The 12515-nt window shown below is 34.3% G+C and overlaps 1 long non-coding RNA gene across 1 annotated transcript; it reads left to right on the top strand.

Annotated features, from left to right (window-relative positions):
- The first annotated feature begins 297 nt into the window (after positions 1-297).
- LOC135301255 (uncharacterized) lies at positions 298-10460 on the top strand. The gene is made up of 4 exons (XR_010362990.1): positions 298-386; positions 8420-8553; positions 9047-9092; positions 10259-10460. It is a non-coding gene; the product is annotated as an uncharacterized LOC135301255 (long non-coding RNA).
- Positions 10461-12515: the final 2055 nt, after the last annotated feature.

Raw genomic sequence — 12515 nt, forward strand, 5'->3', positions numbered from 1 at the left:
CAGAGATCACAAATTAATACTTGCATAATTTTATGCCAATGCTAATTATTAGGTCTGCAGGATTTTCTTTGATTTGATTTTAATTCGGCAAAAGGACATGGCAAGCACATGTATTTATGAGATCTCATTGTCTACTAGCATGCTTTTAGGATAAGGTAGCAAGGGCTAGTAAACCAAGGCAGGCAGGCCTACAGCCAAAGATTTACTTACATATGCAGGTACATGAGCTATGATGTCACAATGGGTATGATTTAGATGTTTACAAAGAGATGTATTATTTGAGATACAGTAGATCATCAGAGATAGCTCATAGTTCAGTAGCTGTTCATGGTATTTCACCACCTTCAGGAGATCTGCAGCCTGTTAGAAGGACAACTAGAGGGCAGGTAAGACAACCAAGGGGATCTCACGTGCCACTAGTTACTATATTTATATAACTGAATTAAGCCCAACATGTCAGTTCATTTCAGAGAAATCAATATTCTGATAACTCCTCTAGATTTTAAACAATAGCTGTCAGATAGGACTCCTGGAGGTTTAGAAGGATGTCCCTGCAAGTCTCTGTGAGTCAGAAAAGATTCTGACAGGAAGCAGGTAGGCAAACTACAGGCCTATCAGAAGTCTAATCTAGTAGCAGCAGGGCTGATCAGGGAAAGCCCATTGACTTTGGATATTTACATCAGGAGCTACTATTTTTTAATTTATTCGGATCATATTTACACCAATGCTTTCTATATAGAATAATTTGCCTTTCCAGAGCTGGTAGGCTTCTGCTAAGAAATGTACTTTATGGAGGTTTAGATACTTTTGTATCTAAGCCGTAGGACTATTTAAAGTTTTGCCATAAAAATTCTGCATAGGTACTAGAAAATGAGAACATGAAAGTTCATGCCATAGCTGTAAAACTAACCAAAAATGTATCAAATTACATTTAAATTACTAAATACAATCTATTTAGAAATGCCCCGAAAAAGTGTTGTAAACAAAGATAAAATTACATTGATATAATACTATTAAAGCCACTAGCTAATTGTATTTCAACTTTCAATTTAATTACATCCAGAAATGAAAAGTTACATGTTACATATTATGTAGCTTTGTTTAGCAGCTGTCTTTTAATCTTTAGGGATGTGTTTTCTTAAGGCATGTACAAGCTGAAAAATTGATCTGTCCAGTAACAGCATTGCAGGGATTAATTATCACCTTTGTTTAAAAAAAGTCTTAAGAAGTAAATTCTCTTCTGGCCTAGCTTCATTTGAAGTCTTTGAAATAATGTCCAGAGAGGATGTGGCAGTGGTTTTAAGTGTATTTTGTGATTATTTCAACAATCATTAGATTTTTTAATTTTAAATATATTGTTCCAGATCCTAGGGGTTTCTTCTCCATAGCAACATTTTATTTTGAATGTACAGATTCTCTATAATCTTTTCCAATATAAAAATAATATATTTCAAATGATGCTTAATTTTTCCTGGCTAAGTTATGCAGTCTTGAAGGACATCTGTAATGTTAGATTTACAGTTAGTAGGCTTATTTTGCCACATGGAATTACATCCTGCCTGATTTCTTTTGCTTTCTTTGCACATAAAATGCCCAAATTTTCTAAATAACTTTAAATGCAGAATTTTTATCCAGCTGAACTGAAGGTGATTCTTTATTGGCATATACAATGGTAAGGGGTGTACTTATGTCTCTCAGAAGTTTTTAGAAAAGTAATTACCCTGGCTACTTCTCCAGCATGAGTGTGTGTATGCACATGTTGGTTGCTTTTCCCTAACTGTACAATGTGATTTGAGCTTTAAAGTGTCATCTCATTAGAGGTTAATAGTATTGAGTGTTGGCTCCAAACACCACTTAGTGATTATGATCCAAGCTGTATACTATGTAAATAGCTAACTGTTTAACCTGATGTTTCTCATCCACATGAAGGAAATGAATAAGAAATCTGACCTTTATTTGAATAACAATTTCATTAGAATTTCCCAGACTAATCATCATCATGTCATACTATTTTCTTCTGTTATGTACTTACATGTAGCAGCAACAATGTGAATAACAATACTTATTATTTTCTAATTATGTTTCAGTCCACAAGACAAAAAACTAAAAACATCTAACAAAGCCTGTAAATCATCAGCTATTCTAAAACTAATGACACTTCTCTGCAGTCCATTCCAGGAACCATATCTGATCTCAGTGGTCATTATATATCCTTATCCTATGTTTAAGGCAATTAGGGCTTTTAAGCTAACACACAGAGCAATTTGTGGAGCAGTTCCTGGGCTCTGCTTTGTAATCGTCTAGGTCCTCTGGGAACTTTGTTCAAGATCACTGTAAAACTTGTGGGAGGTCTCTGAGAAATATCAAAGTTCTTGCTGCTGACAGAGAAGTGTTACCTTGGGGTGCCATCACTGCCAGCCTCAAACAGCTTCTAACAAGCTCTGTGAGCTGCCCTTGACAACAGGGCACTGCTGGTGAGGAGTGGTCAGGCATCCTTGCAGCAGATGCAAGGGAGAGAGCCATATAAGAGCTCGGTTTTGAGCATGGCTCACAGAAGCACCTAACAGAGGTAGCCTTCTGTGTAGAGAGAGGTGGGGACCTCTGTTCAGGACAGGGGTAAGGGATCAGGCACTGCAGAGCAGCCACTGCAGCAGCTGTGCCTGTAACATCAGAGACTGACCCAGACCAAAGTTCTGGGGGAGGACACAGCCCAGCAGCACTAGAGCTGTAGGGAGTGTCTGTGGCAAGGAGGAGTATTTATTGTCTGCAGGAGATGGACAGACTGGTGGGCTTCTTGTATTGAGAATAAAGAAGCTGGAGAGCAGTTAATTGTCTCATTCCTGGTGCTACAGAGATTGACTGGACCTTCTCTAAAACACTTCAAACTTAAAAGCCTTTCTCGTTCCTGAGAGGAAGGATAAAGATAATACAATCAGAGCTCTGGACTTTTGAGAGAAGACTTCAGCTTCTTCAGAGACCTGCTTGTAAGAGTTCAATGGCAGGTGGTGCCAGAGTGAAGAGGGATCAAGAATGCTGTTTTATTGTATGGGTTTTATGGGGGATTTGCTCTTGCGTATGTGTGTATAGATTCACCTCCAACATCAAGGATGGTCCATTGTGATGACTCAGTTACCAAGCAAAGGCAGCAGGAGGCCTGCATGGATGAAAAATTCATCCTCAATTCAAACATAAGTTAAAACAAAAGATGTGGAAGGAGAAGGAATATAGTGACACTGTCTGAGCATGTGGCTATGAGATTTAAGAGGCTAAATGATATTGAATCTGACAAAGGTTGTGAAGGGCAGTGGGAAGGGCTTCTACAGGTAAATCTGCAGTAAAAGGAACTTCAGAAAATCTGTGCCCCCAGCTGTATGGGGCAGAGGAGATGGTGCCAGAGGAATTGGAGTCATGGAATATCTCAGCTTGTTCCTTCAACTTGGCCTTACTGTTAAGGTTTTCTTCCAGGAGTCTCAGGCCCCTGAGGCATGTGGGTAGGTCTAGAACAAAGACAGGATTACAGGAGACTTGGACTGGATAATCAGAGGCCCTTCTAACCTTAACCACTATGCAAGTCTAGTGTCAATTTATAAGACAGTTAATTCTATGAGGGAGACAGTTTCATTATCAAAAATATTTTAGTTATTTGCATTATTATGTTCAGGTAAAAGAAAATAGACAATTTTTTGGATTGAAAAATTTTTCTTCAAGAGGGCTATAGACAGAGGTACTGAAATAAAAAAAATGGCAATTATATTCTTTTTAACAGTGGAATGCTTTTCAAGTCTTATGTTTATTATTCATGCATGACTAGCTTCTTGATAGATATCTTTGCTAACAGTTTATCTAATTTTATCTGTCACTTCATGATACCTTACAAAATACCTGACGTAAAATGAAAACACCTCTCATTTTTGAAAGCTGGTGTTTACCTTTCCAAAATAATTTCTATTTAAAATAATTAAATAAATGAATAAATCATGGGAAGTAATTTTCTTGCATGTATGAAAGAGGAAACTGTTTATTATGGGAAACATTTTCTTTATACGTATTTTCCATCATTAGAAATAATTAAAATTCAAAACAGCTCTGTCAAATAATTCCTTTCAAAAAATGTAGAATCTTTAAGACACAGAAACTTACATTAGAGATCTTTTCATAAACCTCCTACAAACATTTCATTAATTTAATAAAACTGTTAGGCAGTTTTTCTTGATGGGGATATTTATTATTTTTAAATAAATAATAACATTTTTGTAAGTCAATGCCTACTAAAAATTTTGACATGCCATTTTGTGTTATTTTAGCAATGACTGTGACTAGATATACAGAAAACAGAAATACTTATACAGTTGCAATGATGCTTGTGGAAAAATAGTAAAAAAAATTCTCTTTGCATACAAGAAAATAAAAACTGATTTGTAAAATGTGCAGTCTTAACATATTACCTTAACAGACAAACTATAGATCTAGTAAGATATTTTTAATGGGGATGAAAATTCAGGAGAAAAACACTATTGTCTTTTACTTAAGATTCCTAAGGAAAAAAAATATGTTTAAGTACTATCAGAAGATTTGTTTACTCTTTAAGTTTCTTTTTTCCATGTGGGTTTTGAATTTTTTAATTACCTAATATTATTGATTTTATGGAGTTTTTTTGGAGGGGGGTGGAATTAAAAAGTTCTCATAATTAAATGTATATAAGAACAAGTGTAGAAAGTGTTCTCTGGCCTTATAAAAAAAGACAGTTAAATGAAGCAGATCTGTTTCTCACTGATTTTATTCTCATGTAGGATCTGCCCACACATCTAAACTTTCTTTCTTGCCACTAGCTTTTAATCACAACCTTAAGGGAAGATATATTGAGATTATGTCCTTCAGGGATATAGAAGGATTTTGAAGTTTTGATGGGCACACACTGACATGTAGATTCAGATAATTTGATTTTTAAATTAAACTCTATTTAGTTAGGTATTTATAAAAATTAAAATTGGAAATTAAAAATTAATTTCATGATGATTAATTTCACTTTTAAAGAAAAGCTAGCAATACAAAGCTTTGGGTATTAAATCTTCATGGCATCTGCAGTCCTGATTCTGTTTAAACCCAGACTTTAGGTGTGACACAAATCTAAGACTGAATCCTAATACATATCTACTCTGAGAGAGCCTAAATTACATTATTTGGCAAGCACTGATGTTGCTGCCTTTGAACATTCTGAGAGGCATTAGTCTCCTGCTGAAGGATGGTACAATTTGAGGTCTTGCTCTCAATCACCTTCTACCTTGGTCTTATTTAACTTATTATTACCAATCATCTACCTGCTGTTATCAACCATGCATAGATACTACCATTTACATTTTTTATCTTCGAAGCATGAGAGAAAAGCATAAAACTAATTTTATAAAGCAGATCTAGTAATCTAAAAAGCGTAAACTATTCTTTCAAAAATCATTTGGAATTTGTACTCCCAACACTGTCTCCATATTTACCTTTGCAAACAGCAGTGGAAAAGAAGAGAAAGAACAAACCTAGTCAAATCCAGACTGGTAATTTTTGGCATCAGTTTTCACCACTTTTAAAGAGGATCTACCATTAAAATGAAGACTTTAGGGTAGAAAACATGTTTCCTTTAGCCTGACAGGATAACCAGCAATTGTACTAAGTGCAGTGACCACCACCAGAGATTCACATGCTTAACATGTTCCAAATGTCTGAATTATATAGTGCAGAACTAAAGGCAGAATTATCCCCAAAGGATGCCACTTTAAGAGTTTCTGCCTTTCAGTTGCAGCAAAAGTGATTCATTGTTTAAATTAAGAACTTCTAGAACCCTGCAGGGTGAAGCTACCTCATTGGCTTCTGTGATTCTCAGATGTAATTTTTCTTTCTCAGTCTGTACCATAAAATCCATCCAGAATTAAGCTTTCACAGAGGATAGGGAGAACAAAACTTACATTGGAACAGCTTTGAAAATTAAATCTGGGAGCAGGGGAGAAAAATTTTTGCTAGACTTCCTTTTACAAACTATGCAAAAATTCTCAAGATCATTTGCATCCTTTTCTCCCTTTTGACGGATTAATGTATTCATTCTTACTACTCCTCTGCTTCCTATATTCTACCCACAACTAAGATAATGTGTTCACTTACCTTATTGGCAACACAGTGCACATGAAGACTGATGTGTTACATAAGTACTCTAACAGTAGCAATGGAAAATATATCTTTCAGTCCTGTGCTTTGGTATAGTCTTCAAACAAAAAAACAAGCAAACTAAAAAAAACCAAACAAACAAAACAAAAAAGAAAAAAAAAAAAGGAATTGTGGTAATTAGAGCTGTTGAGCTGTGTAGGAACTTTATAATGTTATTTCCACAGTTTGCTCTGAGGCAACATAAATTTATTCATGGTGAAGAAAAAAGTTGTAATACACCAGAAAAACCTGTTTTTTTCCATATCCCCTTCCCAAATTTGTTTTTGTCACTTCTGTTAATATGCAGACCTTTTTATCTCAACTTCAATTTACACAAATGATCATCATATGGTTTTATAGAAATGGAGTGAAGCTAAATGAAACATTTTTAGGTTAATTTTGATAAGGAAATCATCAAACATTCATTACAGACAAATCTATTTCCAACTAACTATTCAAAAAAAACTATTCGGAAAATAATGACTATAAAAAGAGAATTCTAATTATTTTTCAAACAAATATTCCTTGCACTTGTCATACACCTTTGAAATTTTTGAATGGAATTAAAGTCTGCTTTTAAACATATTTGCATAGAATTCTTTCTCTTAAGTAAAGCTTTATTTTAAGAAAGTTAAATGGAGGTAAAGATGGTGCTGCAGAAACTGAGACTTGGGGTGGAGGGAAGGGAAGAAGAATGTAATCCTAACACATATTTCTCAGCACAACCTGTTCATAGTGAACTTGTATTTTGTTGTCTTTTCTGCATACTTCTCTTTCATTATCTCCTGACCCAGTAATTTTGTCTAAACCATTCATCTCATACCATAGCTTTCTGCTACTTTTAGTAGACTTCCCATTTATTTCTGTCTTCTAACATGACATAAAAAAATTACATATCTTTGCTTTCCAGTGCATTGCACTCCTTTTCTTTCATTTAATAGCTTATGATCCTTTAATTTCACAAAAGATCTCTCCTTTTCTCTATCCCTTGTGCAAGCAAATTCCAATGTAGTATTTTCCTTCATATAGTACCATTTTGAAATACAACTACCATATTATAGACTAAACTCTGATAATTTTAAGTCTGTTTTATGAAAGAATCAGAGAACAGATTCAAAATAAAATTTGCTAATTACTTTCTTTCCACAGTGTGATTTCCATTGCATTGTTACCTAGAAATATTTTTACACTGGACTAACACTAGGCACTAAGTTAAAAAAGTCATGCCAGCCAAAATGAAATTATCTGCCTTTAGCAAAATGGTACACTGAAATATTACCATCTTACAGTATAATGAAACTTATGTTAGTACTAAATAGGATATTTGAAAGAGTTGCAAAACAAAGCTACAAAAACTGTGGTGTACCATACTATGTTTAAATTTTAACTATCCCACCAAAAGAAAAGTAAACAATACCTTGTTTTCAAACTTATTCAAGACCAGGATCATCATCAGGAATGCTTTGCCCCAAGCTCTGACTCTTCATTTGTGACCTTATGAGCTGATCTTGTAATTACTTCAATTATTTTTCTGCATCTGTATAAAATAAGTGTAATTTACTATCTCCCAACAAAATTTACTGAAATAAAAAAACCTTGAAAAAATAATAGTCAAATTCAAAACAATTGATTTTTTCCCAATATGTTTATAAACATATTATTGAGTAGGATATTATGTAGCATATGTTTATGAAAAGCATACAAAGAGAAAGAAAGTAACTAAATTGCATTACACTCTTCAGTATCTCCTTTAAAGATATGCATTTGTCCATAGGGGTTAATCTTCTCCACTGGCAAGACAAAAAGACTTGCTTGGTAATAAACTTTGCTTCTCTAAAGTGCATTTGGGAGACTGGAAAAGCCATAATTATGAAAATTCTGAGAATAATTTCATCCTCACTAACTATTCTCCAGGACTATATGGGATAAGAATATTGCTGGGATGTTTTCATAGGTGTTCAAACAACAACTGTCAGCATATGACAATCTCTATACAATAAAATGGGGAGTATAATGAAGAATTGGAATAATAAAGCAAGAAAATTTCTAAATTATACTTGCTAAAACAGAAGTTCCTAAATGATGTAGAGTTTATTCAGATGGATATCTGTCTTTTGAGTCTTGTCTTAACCTTTTAAAATGATCTTAAAACAGTTTTTAGTGCTCCTCATTTAGTAATTAAATATAAAAAAGCATGTTCTGGATTGTTGTGTTGACTCATTCTTTTCAGACAGCAGAGCCCTAATGCAGTCCTATGGTTTGGTAAAGCATTAAGAAATTGTGGCACATGATTATCACTGCACTCTTGGGAAGGCAGGCCTTACTGTGCATAGCCACTGGCACTGAACCAGAAGAGTGAAAGCTGTGAGTAACAGGCTAGTTTGCCTTTCACCTACTTCTGTGAACATATATTCTGTAATATTTTTGCTGGTACCATGCATGGCCTTTTTACAGTGAGTGACTGGAAAAGATGAAGTGCAACAGCAAGCCTCTCACAAGCACAGACACATACACCTGTCTCATGGAAAGAAGACACACCATCAACAGCACCAAAAACCAAAAGTCCTGACCATTGCCAAGGAAATAGGGACACAAATAGCCAAGGACTGGGCAGAATTGTCTGGGTGTATGCAGCACAGATCTATACCACAAAATTGGCCATGTCTGTGCTTCAGCACCTCATAGCAGAGACAACTTACTCCTTTTTTCCTCAATTGTATTTATAGATTGCAAGAGAATTTATGTTTGTTTCCCTAATTCCCTCCACCTGAGGATATTAAGCTCCTCACAAAATAGCTTAAAACCTCACTGCTCTATTTATTGTAAGTAAATATAATTATGCTCTTGTTTCTGATAGGTAAATTGGAACTTCGGGAAGAGTGACTTGAACTAATGTAGTGGAGGTGAAATTCTAGTCTACATCATAATTTTCTAACTCATTAAACTTCTATTCCTGTAATTCATTGCATACTTAATGCTGAAATTTGAATCAAGAGTATTGAATTTGATATAAAGATATACAGCTGATATAAAGATAAAATCTACTTATTTAAAATATCTAAAAAGTAAATATAGAAAAAAACATAAAGATTTACAAGAACAGTATTAGTTCATAAATACCACCAGATAATAATTTATCAAAAAATGACTACAACTCTATTAAGGGTGGGTTAAATTTCAACAGTTAATAAACTAGATGTCTTCAATTTGAAATAATGGAGACATCTTGAAGAGCATGCTTTTTAGAAAAAATGTTGATTTCTTCAGTGACCATAGGGGTATGAGATACTCCAATAGTGAAGCATCCTTAATTCCTAGATTTTTGGGGTTTTTTTAAATCTCTAACATCGTTGGAGCAAGTAATTCCTGTTTCATATAATGTCTACATGGTGTCAACTTCAGTGGAACAACTGTAATGTAATAAGTAATATCTCCTAAAAATTTTGTCATTATACAGTATAACAGTTTCTTTAAAATAATATATTTTGTTAAATTATCTGGCACTTACATTTACACTAATGATCAAAATAATGTTAAAATAATTAACAGAGCAATAATAAATATAATTAGAATGTTGTACCTTTAAATTGTCAGCATTAATACACAATAAAATTTTAAATTTCAAGTTCTAATAATAATATTTATAATCAGAAGCTTTTGGCAAAAAAGAGAGCATAACACTTTATTTTGGAAGACATTTTTTTAATTGGCCTATATAATCTCCTTTTCCAGTAACTTTGTTATTTAAAATTCCTATGATTTTTATATCAAGTTTAGCTCCACCAGAGCATAAACATTTTATAATTCATACATGAAATATTAGCCTGGAAGCAATGCCATATTAATACAAGCATTTCTACTGTGTGAAGGCTAAATTATTGATATTAAAATGAATAAAGAAAAAATAAACATAATGAGATAAAACAAAATATCATTTTATTATGGCATTGTCTTTTTAGGCACAAACATCTTCTTGCTTGTTATTTGTTCTGTTTCAAATAGTTTAGATCATGTTCAAAGGAGAAGAAATAATTACCTGTTTTCAACTTTTTTTCTCATTTATAGTTAGAAGTCTGGCCTTCTGCTGAAACAGATAACCTTTCCTTCCTGAGATAACATTAAAATAGCATTCTTCCCTCTTGGAAGAGCTGTACGTTTAGAGATCATGGCCATTGTACGCTCACCTTGAATCCAGCTATGAAATCATGCAACACGCTTGTTCTCTGGTGAAAGTCATAAACCAACAAGGTAGTGAATAAATATCACTGTGACAATGGGTCCAAAACAGAGAAAGATGATGAATAAACATTTTTAGCATCTTCCACATGCAACCCAAGTCTTCATTTATAGTCAAAAGCTGAATGGTTGTGAGATGTGGATGAAGTTATAATTTAATTGCAAATATAATTTATGCCTGAGCATGGGCTGCTTACAACTTAAGGATTTACTTTACTTTTTTTTTTTAAATGCTTGATGTATTCAACTTCATATTGTGAAGCCATTTGATTTCAAGTACACACTAAACCCTGAAATGTTTTGGTTCACAGCTTCATGTGAGAGATCATATAATTTTCAGAATGAACTTGTTCCACTTCTTCACATACTTGTTTGCTTATATATTTATATCTAGGATATTTGGTAAGCAGTGGTAAGAGTAATAAATTCTGAATATATTACGTCTTTGCATTGTTTACTAAAAGGGATTTATATAAATCAGCATTTCACTACAGATTTTGGGTATTCATAATCACTGTAACTTCTTAGTATAGACTAAAAGGAAAAGTATGGGTTTTCTTGGATAAATTACATATACACTAACAATTGGCAAAAGCCCAAAAGGCATCTTGAGGCTTTTTATAGGTAAAGAGGAAAAGTGGTGAAATTGTCTCTGTACATGGCTCTCAGTGGCATGTCAGAGCTGCATTTTAGCACAGGCAGTGAGACTTTCACAATGATCCTAACAGTAACTCAGCATTTACAGCATGAGGAAGAGTGGGGAAATCCTGTCAATAATCTCTAAAACCTTTCACCTCATCACCATGATTTCGACTTTTGCGACAAATGATTAACATTACTGTTTCTAAGATATGCTTTAGTAAGCATGGCTTTACACAGTGGACATGTGCACAGTATGCCCAGAGGAAAGTGACCAAAATGGTGAAAGGCCTTGAGGGCAAGACTTGCAAGGAGCAGCTGAGGTCACTTGGCTTATTCAACATGGATAAGGCTGAGCGGTGACCCCATTTCAGTCTACAACTTCCCAAAGATTGGCAGCACAGAGGGAGATACTGAACTCTCTCTCTGTGGTAGGACACAAGGAAGTGGGATGAAGCTGCATCAGGAGAAGTCCAGGTTGGACATTAGGAAAAGGTTCTTCACTGAGAGGGTGGAACAGGCTCTCCAGGGAACGGTCATGACACCAAACCTGTGAGAGTCCAAGGAGCACCAGAACGATAGTCTTAGTCATAAGATTTTATTTTATCAGTCCTTAGAGGAGCAGGGAGTTGGACTCAATGAATCTTATGCGTCCCTTTCAGCTTGAGATATTCGATGCCTCTCTGTCCTGGAGCTATTTATTTACTGGGCTGTCAGTCAAGAATAGCCAGAATAGAAACCAGAAGGCATTTATCCATTATCTGCTAATAACAATGTAAAACATATTAATGAAGAGTAATGAAAAGTATTTTTTTTTAACTGAAGGGTCGTTAAGAAAGAAAGAATCCCAGTGCATTTCTAGACATTATTTTAAAAAGAGAACAAGTTTCTCACCATCAAATAGTAACACTGGTTTATAATCAAAGGAAATGGTGTATTGTGGAGACAGCTGAGAAACACCATTTACAAATAGAAAACCTCCATCCCAGAAATATAGCATTTTTATGTCTCAAAGAAAAAGAGAAACACTTGACAAAAATTTAGCTTTTGAAAACTTAGCTTAGTCCTGAGGTGAGCAGCACAAATTCTTAATTGTTAGGAATGGGCCTAGTATTTTTGCTTTCAAAAAAGCTCCAATAGTTTCTGCAAACAAAAGATAAGTTAGATAACTTTGGGTGATAACAAAGGATCTGAAAATATTCACAGAAAGGACAGAGCACTGTTAACATGTTAATCAAGTTTTCATCTACAGTTTTGTCAGTGAAAAACACCTGTTCCTATGACTTGTAATAACTTTTGTTGTAAAGGCGAACCATCCAAGTGTGAAGACACGAGGCTTGACTCTATTTTCCTCAGAAGGCTGATTTATTATGTTATATATAATATTAAAATACCACATTAAAACTGTACTAAAAGAACAGAGAGAGAGGAAGGATCAGAAGGCTACAAAG

Source organism: Passer domesticus, chromosome 5, assembly GCF_036417665.1.
Source record: "Passer domesticus isolate bPasDom1 chromosome 5, bPasDom1.hap1, whole genome shotgun sequence".
NCBI classification, from domain to species: domain Eukaryota; kingdom Metazoa; phylum Chordata; class Aves; order Passeriformes; family Passeridae; genus Passer; species Passer domesticus.